General features: G+C 42.2%; 1 pseudogene; it reads left to right on the top strand.

Annotated features, from left to right (window-relative positions):
• Nucleotides 1–9,369: 9,369 nt before the first annotated feature.
• On the top strand, nucleotides 9,370–21,150 carry LOC107532151 (mesoderm-specific transcript homolog protein-like; annotated as a pseudogene).
• Nucleotides 21,151–21,368: the final 218 nt, after the last annotated feature.

Here is a 21,368-nt window from a genome sequence, read left to right as displayed (position 1 = left end):
GAATCTACAAAAATCCTAACACTAACAACAAACTTAATTGTGAAAAACTGTATGTATGCTTTCTCCTGAGAAGTGGGAACGAGAAGGATGTCAGTTCTTACCGCTCTTATTTAGCATAGTACTGTAAATTCTAGGCAGTACAATTGAGCAAGAAAAGGAAATAAAAGATATACATATTAGAAATGAAGTAATGTATTTCTTTCCATATACAAATGAGATCATTGTCTATGTGGAATATTTTAAGGAAGTTACCAAAAAGGACCCCTCCAAAAAACAAACAAAAACCTGAGCTCCTAGAACAATTAAGTAAATCAAGCACAAAAATAACTTTTTCTACATATTAGTAATGAGCATGTAGTCACTGAAATTAAAAATACAATCCCATGGCCCTGACCAGGTAGCTCAGTTGGTCAGTTGGTTAGAATACAGTCCCGGTACTCCAAGGTTGTGGCCTCAATCTTGGTCGGGAGTCACATGAGAGTTAACCAATAAATGCATGGACAAATGAAGCAACAAATCAATGTCTCTCTCTCTCTCTCTCTCTCAAAATCAATAAATTTTTTAAAAATGACTTGAGTGACGCCCATTAGACAAATGGCATGTGGCAGAGAAAGAAATAAAGTTCTCCTGGGGGTGTATTAGAGTGACTGGGTCCAGAGGGTCCTTCAGAAAAAAACATCAGACCTCCAAATCCAATAGTGGTTCCAGGGTTTCTTTGCCTGCTGCTGAAGTGACTATCCAGAGTGATCCCTCCTCCATGGAACCCGAAGTGTCATCTTCATAGGGCAGATCTCCTTGGGATTTAACTAGATGTTGGTCCAAGTCAAGCCTTTAGCATCTAAAGCCCCAAATGGTGCTAACCCCCATTATCAGTACATTTCTAACATGAGAAAGTTGGTGGTTTTGAGGCAAGGGAGGGTATTTAGCACGTACTCTCTGCCAGATTGCTTTACAGCTGTGGGGATCTGGGCTCTTGCTAATTTGTCAGGCTGTCCCAGTGTCCTAAGCTCCCAGAGTGAGAAGTACTATGTACTGGGTTGGAAAGGTCAGCCTTGCCAGAAATAGATTCTATCCTCATTAACATCTTGGCTTGATTAATCTCTGCTGTTTCTATCTTCAACCTGTGATTTTTGTTCACTGGCTCTTTGGTTTACCAATTCTTTTATTTACTGACATTTGGAAGGTGGAGACAGAAGAAGAAAAGAATCTGAGTTCTCATTGTTTGGAATCCAGAACATGATTTTATTTTTTTAGATTGGAAGTATGGGTATAAGGCTAAATTTTAATTTTCTCTTTAGTAGATTATCCTTGATATTTTATTTTATTCTATCATTTTTCCAATTTACCCTGTTCGTATGTATCAAGATTTTTTTGTATTATAGGATCTTCAGACATGAGTGGAGCTTATTTAGCCCATTGTACTCAGCATTCATAATGTACACATAGATCTTCAGTTATTTTTGATGATACAAGCTTCTTAGGATGTGGAGTAGCATAGCTGTTCATAATGGAAAATTCTGGCTGGTGGAAAATAAACCTCATTTTTGAGGCAATAACCACTTGCAATGCTTATTTATAATACAGTCCCTTGTAGGATTCTACACTTATACAATAATGAAAAGAAAAACCGAAATGAGAACCTGCCTCTCCTGAGAGTTTATTTTTTTCACTACATTTCCTGGCCAGAAGCCTCAATTTGTTAATAATGAGTTTTAAGAAGAGCCTCATTTTGCATTTCCTGACAATATATCATGCAGTGACTCACAGAGCTGGGGTGTACAGGACAGGCACATCAGGTTGCTCTAACTGAGAACAGGACAACGTGATGTCACAGGGTCAGCTCTGTGTAATGTGTCATCCACACAATATTACCAGGCAGTGCTTGCCTTGATTCTGAATCTCAGATGCTGCAAAATGCTGGAGGGAAATATCTGTCTTAAGGGATTGTCTACTGCAGACATAAAATAAAAATTAATTTGATCCATTGGAGGTACCTTTACTCCCAAAGGATCCCAATGTACCCAGCTCCTGCCCCAGGAGTATTAGTCATACCTCTCTGAAACGTTGTCTCCTCTGTGCTGGAAAAGGCAGGCCCCCCTGAGGCAGCCCTCTCTGCAACAAGTTTTATTTTGAGTGAAATATTGAAGAGTACTTCTAATTAAAATGATAGAAGAAATTGTAGGGAGGCAAAATGTAATTTCCATGTTGGAATTTGACCAGGATGCAGTGGTTAATAATTGTCCTTTTTAGAGGATTGTATGACTTAAGGGGAAAAGCCCCCTTCCTTGTTGCAGAGAACAGTGTGAGTTCTCAGGGACATAGATAGAATGAAAGGATGGGAGGAAACAGGTCACACAGTTGGAAGAAGGGTAGACAGTACCCAATAACTAGGAGAAAATGGGTTTAAATGGCCAAGAAAGCTATTAGGTTATCATCTGTATGAGAAATACATGTTTGGTATTTTAGAAATGCTTGCTAAAATTGAATTGCCCATCAAATGACAAAGTACACTTTTCTCTTGGAGCTTTTGGATGTCCAACATCTTACTCTTGAATAAGACATAGGGCTTTGAAACAGAACTCTAAAGGTGCTAACACTTGAAACTTTCCAAACACCCACTGTAAGCCCTTTTCTGGTTCTCCACTCTCCATTATGAGGGAAGTCTTGCTGCTCCTGTAGGGTTCTACTCTTTTCCCACCAACTATGTCACTTCCCCCATCCAGCCTTGCCTGAATTAAGTCTTCATCAATCAGGTTTTTGAATGACAAGACTGTCATTCTGGAAACTGTTCCATGAGCTGATGTGTTGCTACCTCTAAGTGAAGCATAGAATTTAACAACTATCTGATAAATTTACCTCAAGCTTTAGAAACAATTTAGGTCTGAATTGTCTGGTTTGGTTGGCACCAGAGACATTGTAATTTGGTCATAACTGGGTGCATTTTGTCAAGAGAGGGGGCCAGATCCTGTCCTTGGCAGATGTGTAGAGGAGTGAAGTGAGGTGATCGGCAGGACACTGAGTAGGGAAGCTCCAAGAGATGTGGCTTGGAAGAAGAGGGACAGAGCCTGGGAGGTCAGTGAGGGAAAGTCCTGTAATGGCTCATCTGAAGTCAGCTTGCAACATGGCCACAATGAAGATTTAGATATGCTTATGTGCTTGTTTGAATGGCTAGGTGAGGACATGAATTGGAAAGGGAATCTCATGCAGCATATTATATCTATTTTGGTTGATATTTCCTATGATTGACAATTGGAACATTAAGGATTATATGGGTCAATTACCTGCTTTTGAGCTATATAACAGCACAGAATTCATATGATATATTGAAATGGAAAGTAAGAGGTACTTGATTGCTTTAGATAATCTTGTCATTCAGTTATGACCTATAAGTTTTGAGCCTGAGAGTTTAGATAACAACCAAGACCGGTGAGTAAGAGGATATGAAACATCACTGCTATCCCATCCACTTGTGAGCATCCAGGGCTTCTTTTATCATAGCACCATATACAGGAACTGCTGAGGTCAGGGAGGCAAGAGCAATCTGTGTGTGTGTATGTGTGTGTGCGCGCACGCACGCGTATGTGTATGGATGTCCATGTTACTCTCATATGAGCACCCAGGGGCTAGACCCTCCTGGAAGATTCTTAGAACTGGTCATTTCTACTGTTTTATGGGCCCAACATGCTAGTGGGTGAGACTGTAGACTTATGTCATCAGAGCTTCCTTGAGGTATCTGGATTTGGTCAAGGGAGGGTGAGTATTATTTGACCTTGTGAAAACTGTCACTATTATCAGTCAAGGCCTCCTTGGAGAAATATCTTCTCTTACCTGTGTGCATGATTCCCCTTGTTCAGGAAGCAGTGGGCAGCAGTTAGGCGTCAAAGTGGCTGACTCCTAAATGCCAACCCATTTTAACTCTCTGCTTTTTTTGAATTGCACTAGGGCCCTAGGAAAACATGTGCAATGACACCTTGTCTGCCAGGCTGGGCATGTGGCTTCTTCCCCCACAGCCTCTGCTGCAGGTAGGGGGTCATACTCTCTACTGACATGCTCTCTGATTCTGTGGGAAGAAGCTCTTTGATCCTAATTGTTTTCCACATGCACAGCTTTCATGTTACACAAGGACCAAGAAATAAAAGGGGTTTGAAGAAAGATGCAGGCAGCTGTATGTGTATATAATTACAATTTTCTTTGCAGCACTTCTCTCCATAAGGGTTTAACTGCTCAAAAATAATTGAACCACATTCAATCATAAGAGCCCTGTAAGAGGAGACTAAATCATCCCAGCAGCCGTTACCATTACCATTCCTGAGACATCTTCCTGATCCTGGCTCTGTGAAGTAGGATGAATGGATGCTGTTACTCTGTCTTGTCTCTCATGGAATATATAGAATCTGAGGTATTTTTCATGGTGCCATATAAGTTCTTATCTTAGAGAAGTGCCAAAAGCTGTTATGTCCACTCAGTTCAATTTTAGTGGGGAGCAAAGGCACTCTACCAGGTCAAAGCACTTATTTATTAAAGGAGAGGAGTCTTTTCTCAAAGCTGACCTTGCTAGTTTAACCTCTTACTGTAGTAAAAGGTCAGCAAACAACAAACGAACCCTGAAGGAGTTGGGTAGCAGATGTCCCCTTGAAAACGAGGGAGACATTTCTGCCAGGAACTGAAAACAGATCCTATCGATCTGGGAAGCTTGCCCCCAGGAGAGTTATGGCCTTAAGGGAAAATGTGAAGCATATAGCTCAGAACAAAGCCACTTGTTCTTGTGCGTTTTATGGTTTCTGCTGATCAGTATCTCTCACACCTGCTTTCCTGTGGCTCACAATAAAAATCGCTGGATGGTGAGGAGGGTGGTTGCAGCGCCTCCAGAGCCTCAACCCTCTGCATCTCCACCTAAATTCCACATTCTCCGTGTCTCGAGTTTTCTTTTTCTTTTCTTTTTTTTAAATTTTATTTTTGTTTAAAATATTACAGATGTCCCTTTTTCTCCCCAATGACCCGTTCCACCCCATCCCTTCCCCCTCCCCAGTCCCTCTCCCCACCATTGTCCATGTCCTTGGGTTGTGCATATGTGCATATAAATTCTTTGGTTATTCTCTCCCCCCTCCATCCACCCGCCCTCCTCCATCCCTCTGACATTCATCAGTCTAATCTATGCTTCCATGTCATTGAATCTATTCTGTTCATCAATTTATTAAGTTCTTTAGATTCCATGTATAAGCGAGATCATGTGATATTTGTCTTTCGCTGCCTGGCTTATTTCACTTAGCATAATATTCTCTAGGTCCATCCATACTGTCCCAAAGAGTACGAGATTCTTCTTCTTTACAGCTGTGTAGTATTCCATGGTGTAAATGTCCCACAGCTTTTTTATCCACTCATCTACTGATGGGCACTTGGGCTGTTTCCAGATCTTAGCTATTGTAAAGTGTGCTGCTATGAACATCGGGGTACATATATTCTTTCTGATGAATGTTTCAGGATTCTTAGGATACATTCCTAGGAGTGGAATCACTGGGTCAAAAGGCAGCTCCGTTTTTAATTTTTTGAGGAACCTCCATACTGTTTTCCACAGTGGCTGCACCAGTCTGCATTCCCACCAGCAGTGTACTAGGGTTCGTTCCCCTTTCTCCACACCCTCGCCAGCACATGTTGTTTGTTGATTTGTTGATGGCAGCCATTCTGACAGGTGTGAAGTGACATTTGCTGACTGATCTTAGAAAAGTTAATGAGTGTATTCAACCCATTGGTCCTTTACAGCCAGGAATGCCTTCACCAGCTTTAATTCCACAAAAATGGAGTATCATTATTGTAGATCTTAAAGATTGTTTCTTTACAATTCCCTTGCATCCCAAAGATAGAGAAAAATTTGCCTTTACCATCCCTACACTCAATAACAAGATGCCTAATGAGAGATATCAATGGAGGGTTTTGCCACAAGGCATGTTAAATAGCCCTACTATGTGTCAACAATTTGTGCACCAGCCCCTACAAAAAATCAGAAAAGCTTATCCTGATAGTTTAATCTATCATTATATGGATGATATTTTGTTTGCTCATCCAGAAATGCCTGTTTTACAACAGATCTTTAACATGGCTCATCAGGAATTGACAGAATATGGGTTAATTATAGCTCCTGAAAAAGTTCAAACTACAACACCCTTTAAATATTTGGGTCAATTAATTGAGTCTTCTACCATCACACCTCAAAAGGTGACCATTAGAAGAGATAGTCTAAAAACGCTCAATGATTACCAAAAATTATTAGGAGATATCAATTGGCTACGACCATCCTTAGGGATCCCTACATGTGCATTGACTCATCTCTTTTGAACTTTAGAAGGCCCACCAGAACTAGATAGTCCACGGGAATTAACCCATGAAGCAGAAACAGAATTAAACTGGATCGAACAGCATGTTCAAAGGGCTCAGATACATCGTATAGAGTCAATGAAAAATTTCCAGTTGCTAATATTTCACACCCCACATTCTCCTACAGGATTGCTAGTACAAGCTATGAATATTATTGAATGGGTATTTCTGCCACATCATAGTCAGAAGAAGATGGAAGAGTATATTTCAAAAATATGTTATATAATTATCCGGGGTCGCAATCGTTTAAGAAATTTAAGTGGGAGGGACCCTGACGTAATTATCGTGCCATTCAATAACGCACAAATTCTAACATTGTGGCAATTAAATGAAGATTGGCAAATTGCCTTGTCTGATTTTCTTAGAAAAATTTCTAATCAATATCCCAAAGATAAATTATTTCAATTTCTAAAGAAAACACAATGGATATTATCTACTATAGTTCAAAAGGAACCGGGTAAGGGACCTACATTTTATACTGATGCTAATAAGGCTGGAATGATTGGGTATTCTGGGGAAAATATTTCCAGAGTAATAAAAACCTCTCTAACCTCTGTCCAGCAGGCGGAAATATCAGCCATTATCCTATTACTGCAAGAGCAAGAACAAACAATATAGTTACTGACTCTCAGTATGCTGAACTCACAGTTAAACATATAGAAACAGTCACTATTATTGAGGATTCCTCACCAATTAATTTGTTATTTTTGCAACTACAGCAGTTAATTCGTGCACATAAATGCCCACTCTATATCACCCATATAAGGGCACACACACAACTTCCTGGACCCATGGCAGCAGGTAATCATGAAATAGATCGAAAATTGATTGGATCAGTTTTAAAGGCCACAAAGGCTCATGCCTTACATCACCAGAATGCAAGGGCCTTAAAAGATGATTATCATATTTCCTGGAAGCAGGCTTGTCATATTCTGCGTCATTGCCCTATCTGTACACAAATTCAAGGGCCGCGAATGCCAGAAGGGGTAAATCCTCAAGGCATCACTAGTAATGATTTGTGGCAAATCGATGTAACACATTTGTCTGAGTTTGGAAAGTTGCAATATATACATCATACTATAGATACTTATTCTGGATTAACTTGGGCGACCCCCTTGCCTAATGAAAGAGCTGATGCTGTTATAACACATCTTCTTGAGGCTTTTGCAGTGATGGGTCTTCCTAAAGCCATTAAGACAGACAGTGGACCTGCATACCCGGCAGGCAAAACACAACACTTCTTTTCTAAATATCATATACAACATGTTACAGGCATTCCTTATAATCCACAGGGGCAAGCAATTATTGAACGAGCTAATAGAACCCTCAAGGAGATGCTGCAAAAACAAAAAGAGGGAAATGTAGGAAAAGGTCAGCAGACAACAAACGAACTCTGAAGGAGTTGGGTAGCAGATGTCCCCTTGAAAATGAGGGAGACATTTCTGCCAGGAACTGAAAACAGATCCTATCGATCTGGGAAGCTTGCCCCCAGGAGAGTTATGGCCTTAAGGGAAAATGTGAAGCATATAGCTCAGAACAAAGCCACTTGTTCTTGTGCGTTTTATGGTTTCTGCTGATCAGTATCTCTCACATCTGCTTTCCTGTGGCTCACAATAAAAATCGCTGGATGGTGAGGAGGGTGGTTGCAGCGCCTCCAGAGCCTCAACCCTCTGCATCTCCACCTAAATTCTACATTCTCCGTGTCTCGAGTTTTCTTCACGTCCCCCGAGCACAACAGTTGGCGCAGCAAGCAGGGTCCATAGCGAAGGTCTCAGTACGTAAGTCACGGGGAACCGGAGAGGGAAACGTGTGCCAGAGGAAAAGCGAGACTCCCGGGAAAGAGGAGTCAGAGTCACGGGGAACCCCCCATCCGCCGAAACACAGTATACAAGATTGTTACAGAGCTTGCTGGCGAGCTCTGGGGTAAAAGTGAAAGAGAAACAGTTAATTTATTCATGGCGGTAAAAAGACATTATTATTGGTTTCAACCAAAAGGTAAAGCACAATTAAATCTGAAAGTATGGAAACAAGTTATGCTGGCTCTTAGAAGAGCACAGCAGTTAGGGGACCCTATTCCTATGGGGGTATGGTCATTATGCAATTTAATCTCCACAGCAATTGCCCCGTTTCAGTTGGACTCTGAATACAGTACAGATTATGAGAGGCCTGTTTTCGATGGGGAACACAGGGGCTATGAGTCAGCGGGAGACTTACGGGATCGGCCTCTTCCTCCCCTACTGATAAAAGATGAGACAAAACAGGAGGGGGGCGCTGAAATCGTGGGGGAAAAGTTTACATCTGACCCAGAGTCTGATGCTTGGGATGAAGAATTTGATCATGATCGAGATATCTACCATGTCCTTACTGTTCAGATCCAGCAGCTTGCTGAACAGGTTGATGCATTGCAAATTCCCACGGGAAAAAAGCAGGAATTATTATATTCCTGATCAGAGCAGGAATTATTATAGTCCTCCTGAGCTGGGAATCGAAGCCGGAGTTCCTACGGGTTCTCTTCTGAAGCCAAGTGCCCCTCCACGCCCATTCTTTCACATGCCTGTGGGGCCTGTACAATTCGCTTTTCCAGTTAAATCGAATAATCTGACAGTTCAAAAGTTATTAAATGATCAAGAAGGAGCTCACGCTGCTGGGGATAATGATGACTTTTTACAGTTCATGGGCTTTCCTATTATCAGACAAGAGTTCGGTCCCCAGCCCAGCTTTCCTCAAGGAGGAACAAATGTTAATTTTATGCCTGTCGAATATAAGGTTTTGAAAGCCTTTAGAGAGGCCATCTCTAGTTATGGAATGCATTCCAGCTATGTTACTGGCTTGCTTAATAATTTTGTTACAGAACATAATCTTATTCCAATGGATTGGGAGACATTAGCAAGGACCATTTTAGAACCAAGAGAATATCTACAATTCAAATCATGGTGGAAAGAGGAGGCAGAGCATATTGCTCGAGTCAATGCACAGCAAAATTCCCCCGGACCAACTATGGAGGAATTTACGGGTACGGGACAACAGAGCTCTTTGCAACAGCAAACTCAGCTAGATGATCCTGCTTTAGTGCAGAGTCCAGTTTTGTCAATAAGGTCAGTTTATGTACTCTATGATGGAAGTGCAAGAGGACGAAGCTAAGTTTCATTCAATTCAAAGTTTTATTTCTGACTTTGATTTCTGAAGACCTAGAGGTATTGAAGGTGATTTAGCCAAGGATATGGGCTCCAGAATGGAGCCAATCTGGGCTGAAATGCTGGACCTGCCACCTACTGACCATATTGGCATTAAGCCCCCTTGGGTGAGCAGCCCTGTACAGAGACGACAGCACCCTCATTTCACAATTCATAACATTGGAGAGGAAAGGGTCAACACAGGCACAATCTTAGGGGTGTCAGTTGTTGAAGTATAGTTGGGACCTATACTTCCAAATGAATCTTCAGCATTATTATGACAGCTGAGATAGAAGATAGTGGTTTTAATTTCAAAACTTGTTTTGAGAAGACCAGGTGCAATGGACAGAAGCAAAGGGCCTCCTGGCACAAAGCAATGCTTCTGGGGCCAGCTCCAGGTGGCCTTTGACATGCAGGGGGTATGAACGTGAAGAAGCAAGGATAGCCACAGCCTCATGACCTCCCCACATGCTGGAAGAGAAGTGAGTGGCATATTGTAGCTCTGAGTCTACTGTTGCTGTTCCAGCTCAAGGGTCTTCGTCTAGAAGCATGGGTTCACAGGGCTCAGAGAGAGCTCAGTAAGGAAAACAACCAGAAAAAAATTCATCTTTGCTTTGGCAAACATTCATGAGCAGAGCTTGAAAGATGACATTCAGGACAAAGGTGTGAGCTCCTGAAGTTTTACCCCATGGGTCCATCCCCATGTTTGCTGAAGTCTCCAGCTGTTGGAACCAGGCTGGTATGAGGCAAATGGACTAAATTTGCCAGCTCATCTAGCTGTCCTTGAGACCAGAGTCTAGACAGAGGTGACTTAAGCCTGCTGACCATGTGTTCCCTTATAACCCTGTGGTGAAGGTAGATAATGAGGCCAACCACACAGCTTGCAAAATCCATCACCATCTGCGTTCATTCATCAACAAACATTTGATGCCCATTATGTACCCAGCACTGAGTTGGTAGGGTCTGGGGCTACAGAGGTGAAAGTCTTGTTTTTTTCTCTCAGAGTCATGGTCAGGTGAGGGACACAGACACGTGGACTTTACAGTGCAGTGTGATGAGGACTATGCAGGACCCCAGGGAAGTGTTGGGGGTCAGGCACCCAGCCCAGCTTGGCCAGGAGGTGACGCTTAAACTGTGGCTTTTAGGACTGTTAAGAGTTAAAAAGTGTGCCCCTCCCCCACAAAAAAGATTTGTGGGAGTCCTAACCCCCAGTACCTCAGAATGTGACTTTATTTGGAGTTGGGGTCTTTTCAGAGGTAATCAAGTTAAAATGAGATAATTAGGGCTGGTTCTAATGAAGTGACAGACACATACACAGGGGTAAATGCTGTGGAAAAATTGGTATTATGCTGACACCTTGATTTCAGAGTTCTGGTCTCCATAACTGTGAGAAAATACATTCCTGTCTTAAGCCAACCAGTTTGTGGTACATTGTTATGATGGGAACTAGGAAACTAATATACACACTTGGGTTATTCAGGTGGAGAAAGAGGGGAAAGGAGTTGCCAGCCAAGGTGTGAGACAGGGACATGGTGTGCTGTTTGCTGGTACAACTGAGGCATAGGAACAGGAAGGGTGGGGTTATGTCAGGAGTTGATGTAGGAGAGGGCTGTGAAGGCCCTTCCCTTCCTTTACCACCTGGATAATCCCCAAGTCCTTGTATTAGTTTCCTAGTTCCTGCCATAAAAAATAAATAAATAAATAAAAATAATAAAAAAAAGAAAGCTGGAGAAGAAGGTATTGCTTAAATTGTGAAGCTCTTGGCCTAATGCCAAGAGTTTGGGATTTTTCTAAAAGGGGAGCTGCAAAGGAACTCCATCAGTGTCAACTTGCCCTTTGGCAGCATTGCATAGGTTGAGCTGCACAGGTGCAGCTCAGGGAGGGAGGTGCTGACTTTCTTCAGAAGCTGTTGAAGATACTAAAAGAAGGGGACCTGGAGGAGAAGCTGTTAAGGGGATGGTAACCAGCTGGCTATGGGGATTGGGGAGGGGCCAAGGGGCTGAATGGTCCAGGGAACTAACTGGATGCTGGTGGTCTTCACTGCAGCATGGAAAATAGAAGAGGAGCAGTTGCCTGCAGGGGAAGATGGTGCTGTTCTGGGCCTGCTGAGTTTGAGGAGCCAGTGAAACATCTTAATAGAGAAATCCTGCATGACCTCTGATAAATGTGAGGAATTTAGGGGGCCCTGTCCAAACTCTTGGCCTGATGTGGACACAGTCACCAGTGAAAAGTGTGGTGAGGGTGGCCTAGAAGTCCCACTGAGACAAGCCCCACCCCCTACTGTGCTCAGACAGGCTGTGTTGCAATCTGAAGAGGCCCTACTCCTTCCTTTTCTCTGGCTGGGGCCCTGATTGGGATCTGGGTTCACACTGGATGGACTACTTAATCCTTCTGACCCAGGGTTGAGCTAAAAGGCAGATGTGTTGGTCAGGGAGTGGCCTTTGGGGAACCCATCTTAGAGACCTGAGTTCATCTGCTAGTCTGAGCCTAACAACTCCTAATCCAAATATGCCACTTTTCTGGTCTCACTGATCTACAGTGTACTTCATCACAGTCATTATGAGATGGTGGAAAGACCCCTGGGCTTTGAATCTGGAGACCTCATGTTGAGTCTGACTCTTCCATAGTGAATTGTGCAGGCAGCTTTATTCTGCTTACTTTCCCCATGCCTCAGTTTCCTCACCTCAGTGCTAGCCAGAGTCTTCATCAAATCAGAATGCAGAGGGTTAAAGTGAGACAATACAGTAAAATGCTTTGAGCTCTCTGAAGGAAAAGTGCCTTGTAACTGTACATTTTATTATATTTCAGTGTGGTTAATAATATCTTCCCTGCTGGAAAGACCGCTATATTGTTTTTGACTTTCTGTTGGGAGGTCATGCTCAGTATTTGATTTCTCTCCATTTATATTTCACCTTTTCCCAAACTGGCTTTCTTTTAAGACTCACTTTCAGGCCCAGGTGAATTATATTCATCTCAGCTCAAGACCTGTATGCCAACCATTCACAATGAGAGGCAGGAACTGGATTTCTTGTTAGAAGGTGCTCAGAAGGATAAAAGGGAAGGCTTTATTACTATTAATATCAACTAACAGTTTCCAAGTGCCTAACAGAACACAAGGCTCTATACAGCACAGAGAGTGGCTGTATTGTTGACCAAATAAGGGAGAAACTCATCATGCAGATTCTAATCACCAGAAGCCCTTTATATTAGATGCCATGACTCCCCATCCTGGCTCTGCATCAGCTCCCCAACCTGGAGTGCTGCAGAAGAAAGGTCAGAGGGCAGGAGCATGGGGGCTGTAGAAATAGGGGAAAACCCATACAACCTCTCCCTTCTGCCTTCCTTGCTTTTTGTCTTTCTGCCACAAATATTTATGGAGGCAACACTTTAGGATGTGGAGACAGGTTACTCTGGGTCCAAATGCCATGCCTAGTCAGTGTGGTGCTGGGCCAGTTCCTTTTGTGACATGGGGCCTCCTAGTGTGGAGAGAATGGCATGTGCGGTGTGAAATCAGGGCCTGGACACGGTAAGAGCTTGATGAGCTAATAGGACAAGGTTGCCCCTTCTCACAGCACTCTTATTCTGGTGGAAAGAAGCAACTTAAACAAGTGAAAAATGAAAACAAAATAAATTTGGGTGGTGATACTGCCATGAAAAGCCAGCAGGTTTAGCCTGAGACTGGTGAGACTGGGTCTTAAAAATCCAGCAAGATTGCCCAGCTGGGCGTGGCTCAGCGGTTGAGCGGTTGAGCGTCGACCTGGGATCCAGGCAATTGGGGTTCGATTCCCAGTCAGGGCACATGCTCGTGTTGTGGGCTGCAGCCGATCAATAACTCTCTCATCATTGATGTTTCTATCTCCCTCTCTCCCTCTCCTTTTTTCTCTCTGAAATCAATTAAGATATATTAAAAAAAAAAAAAATCCAGCAAGATTTAAGGTAGATTCTTCTTCCTCCTCACTTTGAAAATGGCTTAAATGTCATTCCCTGGCCCTCCCTGGGACAGGGCACTAGGTACAAGGCTTCTCTGTTCCGCCCCTCTCCTGCCTTGGGGGTTGCTGGTGGCTGGCAGGCACCCTAGACCTTCTTTCAAGCCTCCATCCACCCTGGTCATTGATTCTTTCATCCTACTCGAGTCGTGCTGTTTTACAAGGTTAGGCTTCTAAGCTTCTGTTTCTTCCCTGTCTCTGGTTTGCCTGGAGCCTGGGTCTAGGGCAGCTGCCGGCTCATTCACTACTTCTTGGGGCAAGGAGAGGCAGTGTGGTGAAGCTTAGTTGTGGAGGTATGTGGCTTTCCTGTGTGACTCACATGACCCTCAGCTTGGGCTTGGGCTGGGACTCAGGGCTTCTTGTCCCATATTACCGCACTTCTGTGGGAAGGGAAGGGGGGGAGAGGAGCACGTTCTTGATTTTTCCAGGGCATTCAAGTGAACCCCCTGTGGTACGTGTTTGCTGGCTTATTTAAGATACTCCTTATTCCAAATATGCTTTAAGATACCTAACAAACATTTATAAAATACAGATTAGAAAAAGCTGAGAAAGGAAGAAGAAAAACAAGACTAGAGACAAAAAGGTATAGACACTAGGCCAATTCAAAAATGCAGACTGTAAAATCTTTTACTAGCTTATGGGTGGATGACAACTTTGCTTCTCTCACAAGCAACACAAAGGACAGCACTGTCCCTGCCTGCCATAGGGCTAATGTCAGTTTCCATTGCTGACAGATTCATGAGGGACAGAGGTGCACTGGATCCCAGCCTCAATGTGCTGGGTAAGGCTCCTCTTCAGGCACATGTTCCTCCTGAGGACAGTGTAGACAGGGCAGGCAAGGCTTCCAGTAGTGGCAGGACTGAAGCAGAGAAAAGACTGTGTGCTTTGGAGTGAGGTGCATTTCAGTTTTAATCCACTGTTCTGCATATTGCTGCGTGAAGTCAAGTAGTTTTCTTAACCTTTCTGAGCTTTGGTTTCTGCATCATAAAATGGGCCAAATAAAGCTTACCTTGTGAGGACTGAATGATCTATGTAGACTCAAAATGTGTTCTGTGAATGTGGCTGTTAGCATTGTCACCACCAAGATGAGCATGTTAATTGATAATTGGCTAATATTTATTGAAAACTGACTATATAAGTAGCTATGCTGCCTTATTCATCCCCACCAGAACCCTGGGAGTAAGACATTATTACTTTTCTTTTAAGATAAGGAACAGTAGATTCAGAGAAGTTGAGAAATTTGCCATGAATACCGAGACTCCATCTACCTTGCCTTTAAGAGGTTAAAAATAAAAAGTGCTTCAAAGAGGAACTTCAGTCCTGCTCAGGGAGTATGATAGTAATATTCATTGCAAAAATAATAGGTAACCCTTATTGAACACCTTTTTGTGTTAGGGATTGTGCTTATGCATTTTACATGAGTTATCTTACTTGATCTTTAAAACAACTCTCTAGTATAGGTATTGTCATTATGTTTGTTTTATCAGTGATGGCACTGAAGCTTAGAGAGGTCACCTTAGCAAGTTAAGGATCCAGAATTACTGAGACAAGCACAGGAGACTTTATTTTTTCAGCAACTAGCCATTGAATAGTTGCCGTGTCCCAGGCACTGGGCTAACTCCTGAGGATTCCACGATGTGCAAAACATACAGGATGGCTGCCTTCACAGTGCCTGGGAATCTCGTGAGGGAAGGAGTCACATCCAGCAGGATGGGGCTTGGGCCTTGATCTCCTGTCCCTTATCCTGGGTTGCTTCTTTTACACTATGCTGAGGGGAAGCTACACGTACCGCCCAGCCTGCCCGGCCATTCTAATTTTTGTAAAAGCCAGATGGAATTTCACCAGAGTCAATGGCCTCATTTTCTGGACTGGTGTTTTTGTTTGGTTTTGCTATAGAACTTTTCCCCAAAATGGAATTTTCCATATGAGCCCAATTTTGAAACAGAACAAAGCTGGAACTTTCTGGTTGAAGGTAGGGAATGGGTCTCCCCTCTCATCCCCAGTGCCACTAGGGGCACATCCCCAGACTGAGGAGAACCCACTTTGAAACTACTGGTCTGGATCATCGTACTTGGTGCTTAGGATGGGAAAACAGACATTGAGACATTTTCAGTCAAGGAAACAGTCCAGTCATGAGAAAATTTGTTCTTTTGATTCGCTTTCTCCCTTTGGTTTCACCCTCTTATATAATTATTGCTCACTAGTATCTTTACATGATGATCGACAGAGAAGGTCAATGTTATTATTAACAGCTAGAAAAAGCTTATGTGGGAGAAGACTGGAAATGGGGATTTTTCATTGATTCAGCTTCTCTGGGCTCTGCCAACCCAGTAACCAGAGACAACCAGGAAATGTTGCAAGGTTGAGGGCATTTCCCCCCACCGCCCCCTTTTAGGCCATTTTTTATTTGTTCTGTTATTTTTCCTATTTGTTTTTAATGTTTTTAGTTTTAAGCCCCCTTATCCTAGGATCTAGCCACTTGAAAACCACAGACCTAAAAGGAGAAAGAGCTTATTCCTTCCTTGATCTGTAGGCATTAGCAGTTGTCCATGTGATTATCATAGTCACATAAATACATATATGCACATCTACAGACAAGGGTGGGGGGAGAGAGAATGGAGAAAGAAAACTTTTCCTCTGCCCTCATAGGTTCAGTTTTTGGAGGCCTGCAAATTGAACTGACAAAAGACAAAGTAGCAAGAGAAAAGACATATTTTTATTCATGTAAGTATGTACATGAGAGTTCACAGAAAAATGTGGCTCAAAGAGGTGGTTAGAATATGGGATTTATTTATCATCTTAATAGGGGAAGGTAAGAGGAAGTAGGGCCTTTACAGAAAACATATGACTTCTTAATAGGGGAAGGGGAGGGGAACAGAGGACACTTATGGGAAAATAAACGACTTTTTGGAAAGATAAATGGGCTCTTAGGATAATAAATGGGAGATACTATTTGTTTTTTTGACAGTCTATTTAGTTGTGGTGTTAAGAGTCAATTTTCCCTGGTTACTTCTGGGAACAGGATTTATGACCATTGAGTTCTTTGGAGAGGCTCTGCTTTTAGGCAGAAAAGGGATTTCAGGAACTCAAATGCCTTCAGCTAAAAATAATTTTTATGTTACAGTGGTGTATTCTGGATCCCCTCATGGCATATGTACTTCCATGATCCATGCCCATGTCCCATTAGGCACAGAGTTCACAGCTGGTGAGAGGGATCTGCAAATGATGATGCCATTTCCAGGATTTTTTCTTGTTTAAGGAGTTAAGCCTACTCTGAGCAGAGGTCATTCATCGTCACCATAAGTTTGGGATTCACATGCTTGGGAGAGCTGGAAAATGCATACTTATTACCATTTCTATCACCTCCTTCTGTTCATTGCATAAAACCTCTTGATTACTTGTCAGATAGCAGACATGGTGCTAACAACTGGGAATATAAGAATGAAAAAAAATCCACACTTTTAAGGAGCTCACAGAATAGTAAGGTATAGTCATGAAATTCATAATTAAATATTGTATGACAAATACAGGGATAGAGAAAGGCTCACAGTGCTTTGGCAACTAATGGAGAATTCTCAACTCTGCCAGGGCAGGGCAGAGCATGAGAAAGGACTTCACAGGGGAGATGGCTTTTAAACTGAGTTTAGAAAGATGGATGGGAGATCACCCAGGGGCACAGGGACACTGCAGGCAGAGGGAATGTATAAAAAGGCATGGGGACAAGAAACCTCATGGAGTGTTTTGCAATTGCTAGTGATGTCATGATTAGAGCACAGGTATGAGACTGGGGTTGTGTGTTAAGGGGAATGCAGATGATGAACCTAAAATACTGTCTCAGGCAGGCTGGGAAGGACCCTAGAGCACCTGAGCGAGAGAGTGGAGGACAAGTTAGAGGGAGAGATCACTGTAAGCAAGGGGCCCAACAGCAGAAATGGAAACCAAATTGTGAAAATGGATTAAGATTTATCCCGTGAACAGCCTGCATCTATATAGAGGCACTTCCACTGTCTACCTGGCTGCACCAAGGGGAAACTAAAAGTTAAATAGACTCCAACAGCAAGTCGGAAAAAGTTGAGCATGTTCTGAAATATCTTTTTTGGCTTCTAGCTTTGATTATTGTCACAGAATATGCACAGCCAGGAAGGAATTATACATATGTATTTCCCAGTGGCTACTGCTAAACTAAAGGGAAAAGAACATTTGCATTTCTTAAGGAATTGATTGAGATTCGAAAGCCACACTGCAAAGTTAATAGTAAAAATGCACAGCTTGAAAGACTTCGCTTTTTGGCATGAAGAATACAGACCAGGTTTACTCTGTCACATAGTTATTAATTGTTTATAATGAGACATTTATAGCCACTCAAGAGGCCTTTTTGATCCTTTGGGAAGAGACATGGAGGAAGAGATGTCTGTAATTCTAGCAGAAATTGCTGTATAAATAGATTTCAATGTGTGTTTAAAAAGAATAAAATAGGAAAAAGCATTTTGTGAGGTGAAACTTGTCACACAAATTGAAACTAAATACAGCTTGGGGGGAGGGGACTTGGGAAATATACATAAGTTAAATGTTTTTCACTCTGAAGCATTTGCTACTGGAAACCAGCATTAATATTAAAGAGGTTCTGGAACCAATTTTAATGTGTGTGTATGTGGTGGCTCCGCGACACCAGCAAATAATTCTCAGACACCAGAACTAATAGTGTCAATTCTGACCCTATCTACCCAGAGATAGAATCAGATTCCACAGATAAAGGGCTCTGTCCCACAAGATGACTCTACTTCAGAGGCCAGTCACAAGCCCAGGTTGTTACCTGTGCTTCTAACCAACTGGCTATAAATCAGAGGTTCCTATGACTACCTCCTTGGGTTTGATTAATTTGCTAGAATGGGTCACAGAACTCAGGAAAACCCATTTACTAACTAGATTACTGACTTATTACACAGGATATTAAAGGATACAAATCAGCAGCAAGATGAAGAAATAGGGCAGGTTCCCAAAGGACTTTCTGGCTTAATGGAGTTTGGGGCCTGGCAAGGTGGCTCTCTGAAAAAGGGCCAATGAGCTGTTCTTTCTTGGGTTTTTACTGAAGCTTCATTACATAGTCATGATTGACTAACTCATTGGCCATTGGCGATGAAGTCAATGTCAAACCCCTCCCTGGAAATCAGGGGTGGGACTGAAAGTTCCAATCATACTGTCTAAACACAAGGTTGGCTCCTATTGACAATCAGCCCCTACCCTTGGGTCAGGGCCATAGGTCCCCTCATTAACATAACAGAAGACACCATTGTTGCTCTCATTACTTAGGGATTTCTAAATGGTTTCTTCCGAGCTGTGAGCCAAGAAACGGGGATGAAGACCAATATATATTTCTTTTTGTTTTTTGGGTGTTGTTTTTTTTTTTGTTAATTCTCACCTGAATATATTTTTTTCCATTATTTTTAGAGAAAGTGGAAGGGAAGGAGGGAGGCAGGGAGGGAAAGGGGGGGAGAGAGAGACAGAGAGAGAAACATCGATGTAAGAGAGGTTGCCTCTGGTAAGCACCCCGACTGGAGCTGGGGATTGAACCTGCAGCCCAGGTACATGCCCTTGACCAGGAATCAAACCCATGACCCTTTGTTGCATAGGCCAGCGCTCTAACCACTGAGCAACACTGGCCAGGGCAAATCTATATTTCTTATTATTAATCAAAATATCACAAATACTGATTAGGAAATTAGCTAACAATTTAACGTTAAATAATTCACATTGATTTTGATTTAATAAGCATCATGTTAAGTAAATAGCAAATGTTTCCTCAAAGCAATAGTACTGGAAATTAACTGTCATGGAATAGATGAATTCCTATTTCTTATGGAGTCATTAAGTTCCATCAGTTGCCTGATCTTGAATGCACAATGACAAGACAGGACAGTTAAATAAGGATTTAGCTAAAACTAGACTCAACCATGTTACTAATAGTAGGGGTGGAATATAAAATAGTAGCTAAATTTCCTCCTTGCTTCATACATCCAAGCAAATGGTTCCAAGCTCCGCTATTGCTATTATTTTTAAATGTCTTGAAGCTGGGCTGTGTCTCTGAGAGGAAGTGTTGATGTCTAATATCTGTGCTTTCTTTTATGTTTGGCATTTATGTCTATTTAGGAATCTTCATTATGCTATTCCGTTTCTCCCAAAAGAAGATAAAAGTTTGATTGTTTAAATATTGTTGTTTATGAAATTATATATTCTTATACAAGCAGTATATAACTACATCTTTTTTTTTCTTTCTGGAGATTGTAAAATATGGTAGTCCTCTCTAACACCTGCCATCGCCCAACACACACATACACACGCTCCCCTGTTCACAATTAATAACATAATTTTCTAGTCATTTCATTAGTTTCACATGCAAATGTGTATATACACACATATATTAGTATAGTGGTTATTTTATCTTGTTTTGTTTTGCAAAGAAGCATCTGTGCCTTGCTCTTTTCCACTTGGTATATCTTAGAGATCTTTTATTCCAGTACAATTGGTCCTCTTTGTTTTTTCTAATAACTGCATAGTATTCCATGGCATGGATTACTATAATTTATTATAGTAATAGTAGTTAGTTTTAGGGCTCCCTCCCCCTTCAAGTTCTTATTGTTACAAACAGTGTTGAAATAAATATCCTTTTAAATATGGTGGGGATCGGGACATACTACCAGAAACATGGTACCTTGGCATATTGTATATTTTAAGCTGAGGGAATTTGAGAAATGGCAGGTGCAGGAAGGACTCTCTGATCTCTCCCTTCTTCCCTGTGTGGGTCATAAGACCCTCATGTGAGGAGTGCCCTCCCTATGCGTGGAGGAAAGAAGCATCCTTATCTCTGAAAATGGAGGGATGCCAAGAGGAATACAAATGAACTGGCTTTGCTGGGTTTCTCCTAGTTTATACCTTTAGCTCATACCCTTCGTCCTATTACATTTTTCTACAACTTTCAACTCTTCATCAAACCTACAGTAAAAATGCTCTCAGGTTTAACTACTTCTTCAGGTCTTTGTTTTCTTATAAGGGCTCCTGTGTCTTGTAAAAATTATATTAAATATAGGTTCAAGCAGAATTGATCTAGTCGGCTTACCATAAAGAGTCCATGTCTGTCGAATGTAGGTATATTTTTTGATACTCACCATCCTCTCCTTATGTAAAAGCTTCTCTAAGATGGAGACTTGCTGTCACCCATCCTCACACAGTTGATGAACTCCTTTGTATTCTGTCAAGGTCTCATCCCAGCCTGTGGGCCGTACCCCTGACCCTCTGACAGTGAGCTGTGGGACATGTGGGCAGGGATATGCAACAATTATGGGAACTTATTTCACTATTGACAGTCTCTTTCAGTACATCAATCATAGGAAGAGGTTTACGAAACGCTGGGTGGGATCTCGTGCCTCTGTAACAAATCCCATTCATTTTATATACGGCCTTTGGATCTGGTGAATCCCTATCCAGAGTTTTTGGAGCTGTACAGAAAAATACTGCCAAGGTGCACAGTGTCAATTCTGGATGATGACATTAGCCACTACCCACAACTAGAGGGTCCCACGATCTTCCTGAATGCATGTATGGGCTTCATCAACTCCTTCTGAGCTGGAAAGAGTAGCTTCCCTGTATTACCTCCCTTACTCCCTTATCTGTTGTGTATTCCACTTAGAAAGAAAAGCCCAAAAGAGGTCCTGGCCACCAAGCACTCTTCTCTTACAAAGGTCCACCTAACTCACATTGGTGAACAACATACAGTAAAAAGCCAGTAGAAGCTCCAACTAAGGGCAACCTAATAATCCACCTCTTATTCCTTTGACATCTG

This window comes from Miniopterus natalensis, chromosome 16 (assembly GCF_054644295.1).
Source record: "Miniopterus natalensis isolate mMinNat1 chromosome 16, mMinNat1.hap1, whole genome shotgun sequence".
Classification (NCBI taxonomy): Eukaryota; Metazoa; Chordata; class Mammalia; order Chiroptera; family Miniopteridae; genus Miniopterus; species Miniopterus natalensis.
Note: the sequence above shows the minus strand (reverse complement) of the source record. Positions and strands in the feature narration are given on the sequence as shown.